Source organism: Numida meleagris, chromosome 3 (genome assembly GCF_002078875.1).
Source record: "Numida meleagris isolate 19003 breed g44 Domestic line chromosome 3, NumMel1.0, whole genome shotgun sequence".
Lineage (NCBI taxonomy): Eukaryota > Metazoa > Chordata > Aves > Galliformes > Numididae > Numida > Numida meleagris.
In genome coordinates this window covers 80,856,679-80,872,342 of record NC_034411.1, presented here as the reverse complement: position 1 = coordinate 80,872,342, position 15,664 = coordinate 80,856,679, and the positions used below count along the sequence as shown (strand labels likewise).

General features: G+C 44.0%; 1 protein-coding gene across 9 annotated transcripts in view; it reads right to left on the bottom strand.

The window, feature by feature from the left end:
* Positions 1-15,664, bottom strand: part of FILIP1 (filamin A interacting protein 1) — a 103,639-nt gene that overhangs the window by 18,291 nt on the left and 69,684 nt on the right. Inside the window, exon 1 of one of the 9 annotated variants that reach the window (XM_021391702.1) lies at positions 6,261-6,370. The exons of the other annotated variants lie outside the window; for them this stretch is intronic. The gene's annotated coding sequence lies outside the window, so the exon portion shown is untranslated. Of the gene's footprint in view, positions 1-6,260; positions 6,371-15,664 lie in introns of those variants that run through there. 9 annotated transcript variants of the gene reach the window in all.

Sequence of the window (15,664 nt, the reverse complement as noted above, 5' to 3'; positions counted from 1 at the left end):
GAAATAAGCAAGAACAAATGCATTAAACTACAGTACATGCGTATTTGGTGAATATGTTGTAATTCTCCATTTTTAATTCACTTTCAGCAAGATTCTTTTTTTTTACCCATTAATAACCTATGTCATCTTTCAGCAAGTAACAACCTACCACATTTACGTTCCCCAGCCAAAATATCTTAAATTGCAAAATTAACTGAAAACTGTATCAAACCATCCAGAATTCGGACACTGAAATTTTATGCATGTCTAGATAGTAGACACATCAGTTTTTAATTCCTTTACATTTATTTTTTATTTAGGATGACTTTAGTAAGGATATATCATGTCCTATCAGGATTGGTATTATCCACTCACCAATCCATTTACACTGACTTTTTTTTTTTTACAAAGTGGTTTCCTCATAAATGTCTTATGTATATATAAGTGTGTAGAATAAGATAAAAAAGGAAAAGTAATTGCTATGTACAACCATACACAAATGTTTATAAATGCTAATTATAAATATACCAGCTGGACAGAAGATTATGTTAGCATATGACTGATAACCATCTGGGCATCACAGGCATAAGAAATTAGTAGTAAGAGAAATTTGCCAGCACAGTGATTACATATGTTAAAAGGTTTGTTCTTCCTGTCAGATTGCCATTCACAGTAGCAGATGTTGTTGACTACAAGAGCCATCAAACCTTTGGCTACAGCTAAACTTAAATATATTCTCAAGAAATATAAAAGCACAAATCAGATCTATCCTCAGAAAGACAATACAGAACAGCGTTCTCCAGCATGGAAAATTGCATTATCCATTACCCATGCAACATTTCAATGGGGGAATGAAGCGCGCTTCCTATTTTGTATCTATTCATATTGAGGATACATCGACATAAAAAATAAATAGAGTTACAAGTAACAGAGGGATATATCCCCTACTTGTGCATTAATGCAAAAGCAGCAGTATGACTTAAAAAAGAAGACAGATATGTATGCTGAATTTACTGTGAAATGACACATTTTTCAAACCACTATCAAAGCACCAACATATATAAGGAAGTGTAATGTAATGATTCAAATCCGCTTGCTTTGCTCACCCATTCATGAAACAAATTTCTTTGTAACTGCAACACACAGTGAAGTGGTAACAGCAGAGCAATTCACCACCACAGTTTCAGTCATAGCAACTTAAACCCCCAAGTTTCTACAAAGACTGACTCTATCAGTAATGCTGCCTAAAATCCTGCACAGTAAGTAGTAGTGGGTGAAGCACGGGTACATATTCCCCTCTGCTGCCCTAGTGATGAAGTGTTGCAGAGAACTCTGGGGCTCAATATGATGCACCAGGAATGTCTCCTGAGCCCTCACCTGAAGTCTAAGCTCATAAAGCCAGCCGGCTATTAATGTTTCACTCTTCATCCCTCAGGGACCAGAGGGAACAGGAACTGGAATGAAAAGCTATGAGAAAAGAGAAGGAAGCCAGAAAGCAGAACAGGATACAGTAGGTAGGGAAGGAGAGGGCTGAAGAATGCATTTGAAAACAAATCAGATAGGATGTGGGAGTAAGAGAATAGTAGGAACCAGCAGGAGAGGGAAAAACAAACAAACCTTACAGCCAACCTTGCTGGGTCACAAAAAATCTCTTTAGTTTTGGCAGCTCTTTGGAAAGGACTGAAAAGACATGCTGGTCTATGCATGCCTCATTATAGGTCATGTTGGAGTATCAAAAGCTAAAAAAAACCCGCTGCTACGCACAAAGCACTCACTTTTCACACTCAAGGACAAACTTTATTAGCAAGCAATATATTCCCTAGCTACTTTATCACACTGCTTTATGCAAAAGTCTCTGCCAAGAACTCTCCCTATCTCTCCCAGGCTACATTTTTAAAGTAGGACGCATCCTCTCACAAAGTAATTCTTGCTGGGGCCGAACAGTGGGACTTAGCCTGGTGGGGCTCTGAGCAACCCATCTCCCAGTCATTAACTTGTATACGAGAACACATGATCTCAAAAAAAGAGAAAATTTGAAGGTGGCCCCTATCACTTCAAGACTGCTTTGTTTTCTTTTTAAAGATCTTCCCTCTTGAAAGCCTATCTGCAGATGCTCAGATCGTTGCCTATGATTCTGAATCATAGGCTGTTCATAAAGGATGTGTGTGACTTTACCTAGCAGTACAGGCAGCCGGGATGCTATGCAGAGTGCAGAGCAATTCACTGCCCCACAGTTATCTGAGAGCCTATAGGGAAATGCTGCTGAGGAAGTCCCTCCCTGAAAAACAAAAGAAATACCTATTTGCTAATTTGAGACAAAGAAATGCCAGGGATGAGGCTGAGCAACATGAGAAGAAAGCACATCAGCTCTGTCACCATACTGCACCTATCAGGAGGCTCAAAAGCGTGGAATAACTGGATCTGCAGCACTGGGAAAAGCAAAAATAAACTATCATAGCTGTGATAATACAACCAGGTGATTTAGCTTACACGTGCATACTGAACAGGGTAGGAAGCACCGCAGAGTATTTTATCTGTATCAGCTTTTAGAGGGTAGAACCAGACTGCCCAGGGTCTGACAAGCGAGCTTTCACAGAAGCCTGATGCTCAATGACACTTCTCCTTTCCACATCCAGGAAAACTCCTTTTTTAAGGGACGCATGGGGAAGCACATCCAGATCTGCACAAGAACCAAACGAATCAACAAAATCTGCGCATTGTCAGTTATGCATTATATATCAGTTACGCAGTTTATTTAGTGTTTATTTCGAACCACTAAAATAATGCTGACTTTAGGCTTGCTCCTGCTTTTCTGTCTCCTAACTCTTATACCTCAGCAGCTAAACTGGAATTTCAGCAGGACTGCAAAGTGGTATTGCCTCATCCTGACCCTCACCAAGCGTTTGTTATCGGGCTTCTCATCTGGCTGCTGCTGCTGTTTGCTAAGTGACGCCGGCCTGCGTGGGCTCTGGTAAAGGCTGAGAGCACTGCAGAGACTCACAGCACGCGTCCTTAATGTGTCATCTAGAGCATTACTTGCATTCCAGGTTGTCAGGAGGTTGAAAGCACCTGCATTTAGGGTCAAAGCAAGCAAAAAGGAAGAGAGGGAAAAAAAAACCTCACAACACTTTAATAACAAAATATGAGCTAGAGACAACAATGACAAGACCACAGTTTGGCACTATGAGCCCAGTCCCTGCATTTGCTGTCTTGATTTGCTTATCTTTTTTTTTTAGAGATGAGGAGAACTGTTTGGATAAAGTTATATAACCCGCAGCCATCAGTAAGAGTCAGTCTCAAGGGCTGAGCATCCAGCCCGCAGTGGGGATAAAGGCAGATCTGCTCAGTGCCTTGTGATGGAGGATCCTAACAGCTGCTTGTCTGTGGAAAGCACTGATGAGATCAGCGCAGCACTCTCCTTTCCCCACAAGTTTCCCTACATCTTACATCAAAACATACAGTTCAAGTCATGCTCTGAACGCAAGGTCTTCTGCTGCCATGAGGGTCCAGGTGCTCCTCCCTCTCCTTCCTTTCTTTTGCTGCCAGCACAAGGAAAGCTGGTGGGCGCGATGCAGAGGGGTTAAGGACATGGAGACATCTGAAGATCAGTCTCAGCTTGCAGAAACAGACACAGTAGTGAAGGGAGAGCAGCTAAAGACTTGGCTTTAACCTTCTTCAAGAGCCGTGTGCTGGAAACTGCCAGCAAGGGTGAAGGGGTAAGGGGAAAGGCACAAGCCCTCCTGGTCTCCCTTCCTGAGGGTTTGGGGCTTTCTGCTTCCCCCTCCTTCCTACACGCTTCAAGCGGGCTGGGATGCCAACTGCTGCTGAACACTCCAGAGAAGTGGCCCTGCTCCTTTTGTCAAGGTTATGTGCCTGTGTTCTGTCCTACCAGTCCTGAATGACATGCTCAGGCTGGGGCTGATCATTCTGTCAGGTCTAGAAGGCATTTTTTCCATAAAGGAAACCTGGCCAAAACCATACAATTTCCCCCCTCAGCTACATGCCTGCTGCCAGCAAGTCTGGCTATTTTGTCAGTGTGTTTGTAAGAGACAGTGCTGGATTACAGCACAGACTTGGTTTGTAAGACCAGCACATTGGGTGTGCTGGGGAGGCATCCAACATCTCTTCTAAGGTTACAGACTTAGTTTAACCACATATATTGTTTTTCCTGTTTTATTTCGGCATGTGTTGGGTTCGTTTGCTGAGACACACAGGAGGAACACCACAGTACCATCTTCACAGCATCTGTCCTCAGACCAGAGTGAGACTTCACCATGAACTACAGATTTCAGCTGGAGAATGATGCTTTGGTGGCTCATGAAGGCAATAGCTTCATACTAGAAGAGCTTTGATGGGTGTTTCTGAATTTTAGATTAGACTTATTTTACCTGTAAACAGTAAAAGAAATAGCAGCAGCAAGACCTGAACCAAAATCAAGCATTAGGTCTTGCCTGTATTTGCAAAAGAAATTACAAACAGTCATCAGTAAGCACTGCCTTGCTTTCTAATAAACCTCACGAATACAACTGAAATACAACAAACATAGAAACTGGGAAGTTTAACAACCCTGCCTAGTAATGATGGCTGGTAAGAGCCCTTCTCCAAGGTGGCATGCAGTATTTTAAGAAAATATAAACAAGTTTCAAGTTATCCAGAGTAAGATGCTCAGTGATTTCCAAAAAATGTGCATGGCCTGGCACAGGAGCATTTAGATCCCGCTGTGCAAGAAGGCTGAGGTGGGCTTACAAGGGATCCTCAGGTGTTTAGCGAAGAACCGTGAGAGGCGCAGAGTGACCCAGAGAGGTATGAAGAGCTGTTCTCCTACCATCAAGATAGGGACAGCAGAGGAAGGGAGTGGGAAGCGAGTGGGAAGCAGGTGAGGTCTTTGGGCACCTTTTAACTGAACTCATACACAGCCCCAAGGTCCACAGCACTCCAGCACGAAGCCACCTCAGAGATACTGCTCCCATAGCACCCTCTTCTACCATTACAACTCACGTTTGTTCTGATGGAATGCGATGACTTCCACCCTGCTTTGTGGGCTGCTGTGATGGCAAGAGAAGAAGCCTGATGAGGGTAGGATGGGCTGGCTGGCAGCTGGTGGGGGTGGAGTCCTACCACCTGAGCCAGTCTGCACTCACATGGCTGTCCTGAAGGAGCCGTGGGAGGCCTCCCCTCATGCCTATCCCATGCCCACATCAAACACAACTCATAACCACCCCACAGCCACTTCATGCCCACCACATATAGCCACATCCCACCCAACTTCATGCCTACCTCATACCCAATGGTGGAGGGAAGATGGGTGACATCAGGTCCTAGGGCAGGGAAAATCATGAACTACATTTGTTTTGCTTTCTCCCTTCTATCCACCAAAACTTAAAGCCAGCTAGCAAAGAGACATGCACTTGAATTGCTATGGAACTTCTCAAGCTGCTTGTCAGTTTATCTGATATCAGAATCTATCAACACTGAAAACAAAACTTGTAAAAAGAACAGTTATTGCTTCTGGTGAACCTAAGGAGAAATTTTCGTGGCTATCCTCCATGCAAAATTAAAGTGCAAAACAAGCATGCACTCTTTACTGCTGAATTAACTTCTGAGAAGTGATTGTATCAAACCACATCAAAAGCAAATCAACACTCTTGCTGCTTCAGAACTACATGACAGTTCCCAAATGGTACCATGGGAAACATTTGCTTGATCCGAGAGTTCACACAGCTTGTCTTACGTTGTAATTTCTCCTCCTCTTTGCTAGAGCCTGACTTTGTGCAAACGGAAATTTTTCCACCTCCCCGACCTCCCCACCCCGCTCCAAATCAAGCCGTCCACACTGACGCGCGCATTGCCCAACCTGCGGCTCTCGGAGCCCGAAAGCTCCCGGTGCACCTGCGGGCTCCATCCGCACGTCGGCACCGGCCCTGAAGCTCCCCCGGCCCGGCCCGGCCCGGCCCAGCCCCCGCTCCCGCCGGGGCCCGCATCCCGCTGGCGGGCGGAGCGCGCAGGTACGAGAGCGCCCGGCATCGCTCACGATAAACGCAGTAAAACAACAGCCAAGATAATAAAAGTCATGGAAAGGAAAAGTATTAAAGTAAAAATAATAACAATGAAAATAATAACAATGAAAATAAATAATGAAAATGAAAATAATGGAAAACGATAATTGAAAAAATAGTAAAAATTTAAGATAAAAATAATTCAATAAATCGCAATGACCTTACCTTATAATTAGACTTTTTTTTTTTTTTTTTTTTATAAAAAAAGCTACCAAAATAAATCACCTGCAGCCGCCGAGCAGCCCCCGACGGCGGGACGGAGCCGTCGCTCAGGTCTCCCCGTGTCCCCGCCGCGTCCCCGCCGTGCCGCTTGCGGAGGGCCGCGGCGCCGGCCGGGGCAGAGAAGGGGTGGAGCGGGGAGGCGGCGGCCGGGCCGCGGGGCCGGGGCGGCGGCCGCGGGGCGACGGCGGGAGCAGGGGGGGTGCGAGGGGAGGGGGCCGCCCTGCCCGCCCCCCATGGTCGGCTCCGGGCGGCACGGCCGCGGGCCCGTGGAGGAGCCCGCCTCGGGCCGGGGCCGAGCTCGGGGCTGCCCGTAGCAACGGGCGCCGCGCTCCAGGCCCCCCTGCCAGCAGCCTGTGCCGGAGTTCGCAGCCCCGCCAGGCGGGCAGATCGTAGGCGAGCGATGAAGAAGCTCGCATTTGATGTCGGAGGGTGCTACTTGCCCTGAGCTGAGCTAAAACGCGCAGGAGAGAGAGGTTCCCCGATTCATTCCCCGCGTTCCGCTGGTACGGGGCTGACCAGCACAGGTGATGCAGACACGGAGGCAGGAAGAAACCTTCTGAGGATTTGATGCACGTGCATATTTGGTTTGGGAAATTCATGCAGAGCAGCAAGGCTAACCGAGATTAGCCTTGGTATGAGGTCTGAAAGCATCATTCTGCCACATCCCTGTGATAAAATGTCTTAAATCGCCCCTTTTGTTCCCAAGCTGATGCAAAGGGATTTGGGGATTCCCTCGGTTTTCAGAACAGCTCCTTGCACTGGCCATGGTTACCTTTCCAGCCTCAGCAGGAGAACTGGAAACCACTCTGCTCTTCCTCTTCCCACTCCCCTTCTCCTTCCCTCTTTTTCTTTGCTCTTCCCCTTCTCGCTCCCCATCTCCTACCCTAGGGAAGCCTCTAATACCCCAAACCACTGAAAGCATATCACATCAAATACAACTATCCACAAAAATGGGCCAGTGTGCATTTTCTTTTTGGGGAAACCATTAAATTCCTTTCACTATTTTTCCTTAGGACCCTTGCCCCATTCACTATGCTGGCTGGGCAGCACTCATTTGCAAAGCAGGTGCTTGACAGTTGGTTCTGTGCTCACAGTTCAAGGCCCTATTTTCCATGAGCCCATCAGACTGCTGAGCACCACTGCAGTTTCTGATTCCTTCTCAGAAACCAGCAAGGGGCTGGGGGCTGGTGGGGGACACTGGCTGTGGGGTGCTTAGGACATGACAGCAGTGCTCCGTGCATTGGGTCCGAGCCCCATCTGCATCCCCAGCTACAACCAGCTGCCCAAAATGGGAGTTATGCTCAGCATAAAAACGTCACAATCCATGTAAATTAGCTTCATGTGACTTTACAAGTGCCATGGAGGAAATGTGTCACATGAGCTCAACAGGGGTCAAGTCACATTTTCCAGGGAAACACACACCAGCCTGAATCACGCTCTCCCTTTCCATTCTCCCCTAACTTCATATACTAAACACTTTCTAGAATGAAGCTGGGGAGCTACAGAGAAATTGCCGCCTCCTGTATGCAAAGCTGATGCATCCCAATATATTTCTGTCGCTTCAGCGTCAGAGGAAAAGTTTCTGCACAAAGCCCACATTTGATTACACTATTAGAAATTATCACGGCCCACATGCCTCAAACAGACAAATGTTCTGCTTAATCTACTTACCCTGTCCTTGCGTGTTTGCCTTTGCAGAACTACCAGCTGTTCTGGTAGAGCTACTCATTCTTTAACAAGGGAAAACTACTGTCACACAATGGAAAACACTAAAATAAATATTCACTATTGAAATATAACTGTGGCACATAGAGGGATCACAGTTTTTAATCCCTTTAGATCACCTGCATAAAAGTCTGTGGCAGGAGTTAGCAAAATAACTGATAGCAGTAGCAGGAGGGCAGCCTCAAGGCAACCTGCTCCCAGAAGCACAGAGCACTCTGCAAGCGGTTTCAGAGCTAGCTACCTGCTGGCAGAGGGTTTGCCCCGCCGCTGCTGCTGCTGCTGCTGCTGGCTCAGACCCAGACCTGGCTGGCTGCAGTCCTTGCACTCACTGCACAGCCTGTCTCAGTCCTGTAGCATACACTGTTCAGTCCCGGCCTCTTCATCACCACTCTACTCCATTTCCAACACTCACCTCTCCCAAATCCACAGCCTTCTTAGATGTCCCTTCACATCTGCCCTAGCTCTTCTATCTTCCATTTCAGGGATGTCAAGAGGATCCTTACTCACTATTTGTATTAGGAAAGCAGCTGTGCATCTATAGCAGCTAGTTTTGTACAGATATGACTTAAAGAAGGGAAAGCCACTGCGGGTTCAGACCCATTTTATCAAATCTGACCACTCACAGCAGCCATGCGACTCCTGTCCATACCACACACCTCAAGGTGTTACCTCTACCTGTCAACAATTTGGCTGCAAAAAATCAGCAGCTAGGACAATAATACGGCATGAGAAGACCAGAAGGTGAGTAAGGGCACTGTCAGTGTCCCAGCCTAGTAAGGGACACATTAAAGGGAATAACCAGAGGATGGCTCTTAGCCTGACCCAAGTCTAAGCCACCACCCTGGTGCAAGCAGAGTTACAAGGACACCCATGACATCCTCTACCCGGTGCCAAATTATAGAACCACAGAGTGATTGAGTTCAGAAAGGACCCTGGAGACATCTAATCCAGGCGTGGGCTGAGAGCAGGCCCAGTCAGAGCAGCTGGCACACAGCCTGCTCCACTTGAGTGTCGAGGATCTCTATGGATGGAGACATCACAGACTCCCTGGGCAACCTGTTCAGGGCCTGACCAGCTTCATGCTGAAAGAGATCTTGACTAGGTCAGATCACAGAGACATGGCGACATATACCATACACTTTGCCTCAAGGAAGTCACCAGCAGCACCTGTGACTACCAGCAGTCCTAAGAGGGCACTTAGACCACCAGCTCCTCCAGCTTACTCTGTAACTTAGAAATAAAAGCACATGAAATAAGATGTAGATACAGAAGTTGTCCAAATGTCAGCCAGCAGTGCAAGACTTGTTAGAGAAAGCACAACACAGTAGCAGTGTGCCTACACAGGCTGCACTAGCTATGTTTGGACTTAACAACAAAAGTGTTCTCTGTGGCCAGGCCAACCCCTCCAGGTACACAAGACAACAGCAGCACCTGAGGTACAGAAGACATCGTGTAGGATGTCACAGCAAAGGTCAGCTAGACCTTCAACCTCCACAACTTCTCTTTCACTGCGAAGACATTGTCCAAGAGCTGCGTTCCTGAATAAAGCAGCACTTGCAACATTGTGAGACCAGATAAGAAAATCACAAAAAATAAAAGCAGGAGAGTGAATAGATAGGAATCTCAAATTCTTGCTCACCTCTGGAAGTCAGAAATTGCACTGTGCATCCGGCACAGCCTCTGATATAGAGGAGAGTAACTGGGAAGCAAAGATGGAGTTGGTTTAACTGTTTAATGGTGTGCTAATAGACTACATATTTCTTTGTTACGTTGCTCTCTTTAAAATGCACTGAACTGGGCACAACAATAGATTTTTCTTCTAGATTGTAGAGGCTTGTAACAAATGATAGCCTTATTATAACATTTTTTGCAAGCAGGGCTTTGTAATCTTTCCAGGGACTCCCCAACTCTCTGTTGGCTCTTTATCTTTAGTGTAGCAACATATGTAACATTCGTAAGGAAAGCAGCCCTTGCAACTCTCTCCAAGTTTTCTAACATGTTGCAAAAAGCCCAAATATTTCTGTTTGTGCAAAATAACACACTGATTTGTGCTTATATACATGGAAAAGTACCATGTGCGGCTTGCCAGACTGAATTTTTTGTTCATAAAACCCCAAACTGAAATTTTTCCGTCATTACTTTTCATTTTTTCATTTTGGTAAGTCAAACCCATCTGGCTAAGTCAAACCTGTCATCCACTTTCTGTTTATCCAGTTGCCCTCTCTGAGCTTAAGAGATAAGAGTTCAGCAGCATTTTGATAGAACGTGAAAACTTCAAATACTGAGGGAGGAGAGAGGCTGATATTAGTTTGCTGCTAAAGATACAGTGAACAAGGCGATACCTTGGGCCTTCCAAACACAAATAAGTAATGAAGATAGAGGTAATAAATTCTTGAAACATGACTTTGTAGGAAAAGCCTGAGAAAAAAGACTTCAAGTTGGACTCTGTGCTGTTATATCTCAAGCAATATATTTTTTATGGCTTACATCATGCACACTAAAAACACTTAATTTGGTGAGCTACAATGACAACTGGCTTTGTTCACCTTTGTTCTTATTTAAAACAGGTTGTTCCATGCAGCTGTTAAAAAAGCCATGCACGCACACACATTCACACACAGGCTTTTTTATTATTCCCCAGGTCTTTCTAAACATGTAATGCTGCTTAGATTTCAATTCTTTTTCTCTTTGCAGCATGAGAATTGCCCTACATGAGGATTTGCTGCCTTTTATGGAAGCATGATTCAAAAGTTTAACAAAAGCAATTCTGGCTTTGTTTTTCTTTTCCACATTTTTTGTCTTCTGCTTTTCTACTGTCATCGTATTTGTGTGTATCATCTTGGTATCTGGGAAAGATCAGTACCTCCAGTATTGCATATGGGACTCAGATATTTTACTAAATAGAGCAAAATTAACTACTTGAACTACCGTATGATCTTTTGGTACAAACCAGTTCTGGGAAGTCCCGGTGCCCGTGCTACGCTGTGCCAAACAACATAATTGATGACTTCTGCTTTATTTTTGCAACATCTTTAGATATAATCTTGTTCTTGCAATTTGGTGTCTCCTCCATCTTTACCTCTTCATCACCTTTCTTCCCTCTGCTGTCCACCCATCAAGCCCTACCCCACACTACTTTCCCCAGCCCCGGTAATGGTGTCTGGAGTCACTGTGACAGGGTCTCAGGCATGGGAGGAACGTTTACAAGTAAATGAGTGGAAAGACTTAAAAGTCTAGATTTAGGAAGCATCATCATCCATGTAATTGCATGCACTGTGCTAGCCAGGCTTGTTCTCAGGCTGCATTGTACAGCAGCCAGGCGGCCTGAGAAGAAGAGTTTGCTCAAGTGGAGTCAGAAGAAAGGATCTCTCCTCTCCTTCAGTGCAGGGTCTCACATTTTCTTAGAAATGAAGTCTCTGTTTGCAATATTTTTGCATTACATTTTGCCACCTCAATCACAGTTTGACATAAGGATAAAGCAATATGCACCTATCATCACAGAGAAAAATAAATCATCTCACGAAGATTCCTTTCTGATTTTTAAACATGAGCTCCTGTGAGCTCCATAATCACTGATTTATCAAATAATGAGTTTTCAGTAAAAATTTCAAATGCTGTGCAAGAGTAGTTGGCTGCTGCTCTTATGACTTAAACTGAAACTGATAGATTTTAACAACATCAGCACTGAGTAATCCCAGCTGTCACCACATCTTAATATGCCATGTCCCAACTGTCAGTCTGAAGAGCTTTGAAGGAATTTCTGTTACCGTTCATGCCAGAACCCTCAGCTTTTGCCCTGAACACAAAGGAGCACAAACCTGCCCTCCATATCTGTCTAACAATCACAGCTTTATTCATGCTTTTTGCCCCTATATTCTGGAGTTGCATCATAAATAGGGAGGTGGGGGGGAAGTAAAACACAAAGTTCCTACAGCTATACAAAAATTCTCTAATGCCACATAGCTAAATCATATAGCACACGCATTTGTTAGGTTTGCTGTTTGCATTAGATCTGTGTCTACTGAGAGGCAATTATAGCAGAGGAAAGATGAAAAACCCTACATAGAAATCTGATTTGGGAACAAATCTATATTTTGGTCACCCAAATTCACTGTTTCACATCCTTGGAAGATCTGTCATCTTACCTGAGCTCTGCATCTCCACTAGAGGCTATCTGGCATGCCTGAAATACACATTTCTACTCAGACAACAGCGTGGGGAGGCTCATTCTGCGGACCAAGGAGACATGGGCTGACCACAGCCTTTGCGTACGGATGGAAGACACAGGTGCTTCCACTGGAAGGAAGAGTTGCAAGGGGCTGCCTCTAGAACCAGCACCTGCTAGCTGCATTAACAGCCCAGGAAGTGGCACACCTGTTTTTATTCCTTTCTACATTGCTTTCCTTGCTGCTTTGAAGAGTTAATGGATCAGGTAAGCATACTGGCAAGCCTGTGAGTCTGGATGCACAGAGCCCACGGGCCTCCCATCACTCCAGACTCATCAGCTGTGTGTTCACAGTGATGGCAGATATTTATGTTCATGATGGCACAGCAGTTCAGTGACAGACAGGGGCAAGATGGTTACCCTCAACTTCTCCACAGCCCACACACCCTCCCCAGGTCTTGCTTCACACCTCAGGGCAGCTGAATGACAGCTGGCAGGGAAGAGAAGGTGGCACCGCAAGGTAGAAGGCCAATCTCATACAGCAAGCATGGATCAGAAGCTGCTGCTCCTCACAGAATCAGAGATCATTGAGTCCAACTCCCTGCTAAAGCAGGCAGCCTACAGTAGATCACATAGGTAAACATCCAGACAGGTCTTGAATATCTCCAGAGAAGGAGACTCCACAACCTCCCTGCGCAACCTGTTCCATCACCCTTACCGTAAAGAAGTTCTTCCGCATGTTAGTACAGAACTTCCTATATTCAAGTTTTAGGCCATTACTATTTGTCCTATCACTACACACCACCAAGAAGAGCCTGGCCTCATCCATTTGCCTCTTATCTCCCTTTAGATATGGATAAATATTTATCAGATCCCCTCTCAGTCTTCTTTTCCCCAGGCTGAATAGACCCAGGTCACTCAGCCTTTCCTCATATGGGAGATGCTCCAGGCCCTTTATCATCCTGCCTCTACTTGCCTTACAACTTCTTTTCTACCAACTCTGCATCACCCTCTGAATAACTGTACCACTGATGTGTCCTTGTCCCACTCATTGCTAATTGTGTTTATCAGCTTTTGACTTCCACTGAGCATCCTTGCTTACAAATTGCTGTTATTTTTCAACATGTAGCAGTGGTGTAAGTACAAATGATGCCTCACATAACAAGAGAGGCAGCAGTATGGAAAATCTTACAGCCTCTTTGGCAGAATCAGTAGACAACACTGACCAAAAATAATTCAAAATAATTCAAAATATGTATAAAAACATCATTTGTCTATAGAAATTGTTTTAAAATAAGATTGTCATAAATGCTTATTATTGTAAACAAATGGAGATAGGAGTTATATAAAAACATAAAGGAAATAAATATTGTTGATGAGTTATTTTGCTGGAGAGCCAACTCTTATTCAGAAGCCCTAACTCCACTGAAGAAATTGTAGTATGTAATACATTCACATATGTATAATATTACATATTTCTGAATGTATACTTTCATAGGTACGTGCAGACACACACAACATTTTTAGAGTTCTTACTCAGAGTCCCATTTAACCCACTCAACAAGAAGAGTTCTACTGACTTCAAAGGAATCGTACCACTCCCAGTTTTGTGCTCATGAAATCCAGACGCAGGTTGGTGCTTTTATGGATTAGTTATTTTCTAAGACCCAGAGAAGCTGGATGCAGAGAGCTCAGTGTGCTAATGATGGGCACAACGCAATAATGCCTGCCAGCAACAGCAAGTTGGACCATCAGGACTTGGACTGTCAGGTGAGGACATGAGCCAGTCACACCAGGACATGAGCTTTTCTATTGAAGGATTAACACAAAGCACGAGTTCTGCAACAACTGCAAGCAGTAGCACTTTATTCCCATTTCCACCAGTACGGACAGTGTTCTGCCCCTACTATTTTTGGAAACCAGGGTTGTATCCCAACCAGTCATTTGCAAAATGAAAAAATGTTGAAAGCTATGCATCATTCTAAAATGAGTTAAGTCATCCAGGAAAAGCCTGATATTGAAATGATGAAAAAGAATACTTCTATCCATTTCTAATTCCTCTGAAAACAAACATTTTAAATGGAACTGCAGAGGAACTTTCATCTGTGATATATATACTTGTCATCAACAGACACTTTTTCACCTATGACATAATTGCTATCATCAGAGAAGCACTGCTGTCACTCTGTCACAGTTTAGCTTCATTTTCTGCTAATTTCTTTATCTTTTCTCATTAAGGCACTACATATGTAGCTATGTTACTATCAATCATTCCCTAGCATAAGTAACTGGATAATAGAACTGTGTGAATAATTGATTTTTCAATTCCATAGCTAAACCAAAAATTCAACAAGTAATTATCAAAGAAAAAGAAGGGGAAAAAAAGCTTTATTTTTCTCTCTCATTTGAGTGAAAAAAGTGTTTCATGTGGATTTCAGCGAAACATCTGCTTTTCTTGAATAAGACTTTTCCTTCCACCTTTGTCATTTTAAGAAAAGCAGCAGACAAGGAGAAAATTGGCACCATTCACCAAACCAACAAGTGAGATATCTTCTCTTTCCAGGAAATGCAGATTCCTGGCTCAGTGACTTCCTGTGTCTGGGGAATGTGAACGCCCAGGCACTGACTTGCAAGGATATTCTTGCCCCCTGTGTGGAAAGAACTCAAAAATATGTAAGTGATTTGTAAAAGGAGAACATTGTTACCTGGGAAGAGTGGGAACACATCTCCTGAGGAGAACAGGGGAGGTGGCATGACCGGAATGGCATCCTCGAAGAGGTGAGTTTATATTCCATCCGGGTTTGGATCCCCCAGTCCAGGTGAGCTGCATGATTGCAGCATCATCTGATATATTTTTTGACTAGCCACCAGATTTCCTTTAGCACTGTTTATAAAAATCGTCTTATAACTAAAAGGGCCTTTGTAAAATAATTTAAAAAAAATAGTCCAAACACAAACTATGACAACACAGTATTATCATCATAGGTGCTTTACAAATATGAGCTGAATTATACATTTTGTATTCTACATTCTTTTTTTCCTTACATTTACATAAATTACATACTTATGTATGTAATCTTTTTTTTACTTACATTTACATACTTACATAAACAAGAAAGTTTAGTTTGGATTTTTGAATATCCTTGTTTTGTTTTGTTTTGTTTTTTTAAATTCTGCAATAAGATTTTTCTACATATAAGCCTTAAAGAGAAATGAAATTAAAATGATGCTAGTATAAAACTAATTATTGCTAACCTTCACTGACGTTGCCATGCCTATAATCTACCAGCTATTATTTGTCAGTGTTTTCCTGAGGTCTTAAGTAATGTTATTTTCTTATGGTACTTGGCAGTTAAATTCACAAGTAGAAAGAACTTCTGCCAAAAATCTCTTATGGCTGGCTTACATAGATAAGAGAACTTAAGAGGAGCTATGCTGCATCAGAATGGGGCCAGTTCATTCCCAGTATTTTGTCTTTGATTACGGCTGGGGAGATGAGACTGGAGACAGCACAAAG